Source organism: Heterodontus francisci, chromosome 23 (genome assembly GCF_036365525.1).
Source record: "Heterodontus francisci isolate sHetFra1 chromosome 23, sHetFra1.hap1, whole genome shotgun sequence".
NCBI classification, from domain to species: domain Eukaryota; kingdom Metazoa; phylum Chordata; class Chondrichthyes; order Heterodontiformes; family Heterodontidae; genus Heterodontus; species Heterodontus francisci.
In genome coordinates this window covers 70,236,275-70,237,107 of record NC_090393.1, presented here as the reverse complement: position 1 = coordinate 70,237,107, position 833 = coordinate 70,236,275, and positions in this window count along the sequence as shown.

The following is an 833-nucleotide window of genomic DNA, read 5'->3' as shown; positions in this document are numbered from 1 at the left end:
CTGATTTCTTATCATTCTATCTTTGTCTCAACAATAGAATTCACCCAAAGTACCTTAACATTTTATGGTGGGAACTTAACAATTGTGAGTTCTGTGGCAGACTTTTAAGTGGACCTAGGGGATGGGAACTGAGGCAAAGGGGACATAAAATTGAGATGGGACACGTTGGACTTCATGACATCCCATACCGAGTTTACCAATGGCGGCAAAGATGGCGACATGGTGGGCAGGTAGCTACGGTGGTTAAGAGTCAATTGAGAGTGATTTTATTGTCGGGCTTGGATTTTGTAAATGGTGCACTGGATTCACGTGGCTTCAGAGGCTCGTCTCCTTCAACGAGGCAACATGGAGGTGGGAGCTCATAGCTGACTACAAGGGGACCCATCAGGACGGGAACAGTCGACTGCCAGGCGAATGGAGGGCAAGGTTCTCAGAACTGTGGAGGCTAGCATTACCAGGGGGGCAACAGGCACATACTACCTCATCAGAGCTCATGTTGGGGGTGGGGGAAGGAGGGAGGACAGTTGAAGGCCTTATACTTGGGGAAAGTCCACCTATCATGGGTCTCATTCCATCCAGGCTTCAAGAACCCCGTTGAAGATCAGGTGCAGCAGAGTGGGAGAGAGGGCCAGGCACCGCAGTGACCTGTAAGCCCATAGGAGGGCCAGCAGTAGCTTCCAAGCAGTGGAAAGGGTGCAGAGGAAAAAGACAGGTGCAGAAGTAGGTATCCTCCAGAAAGGGTCTGCAGGTTGAGGCTCAACTACCTTCAGATGTCCAAGAGTCAATGCCAACGAAGACTTTGCCTCTCCAAGGAGACCATCACTGACCTCTGT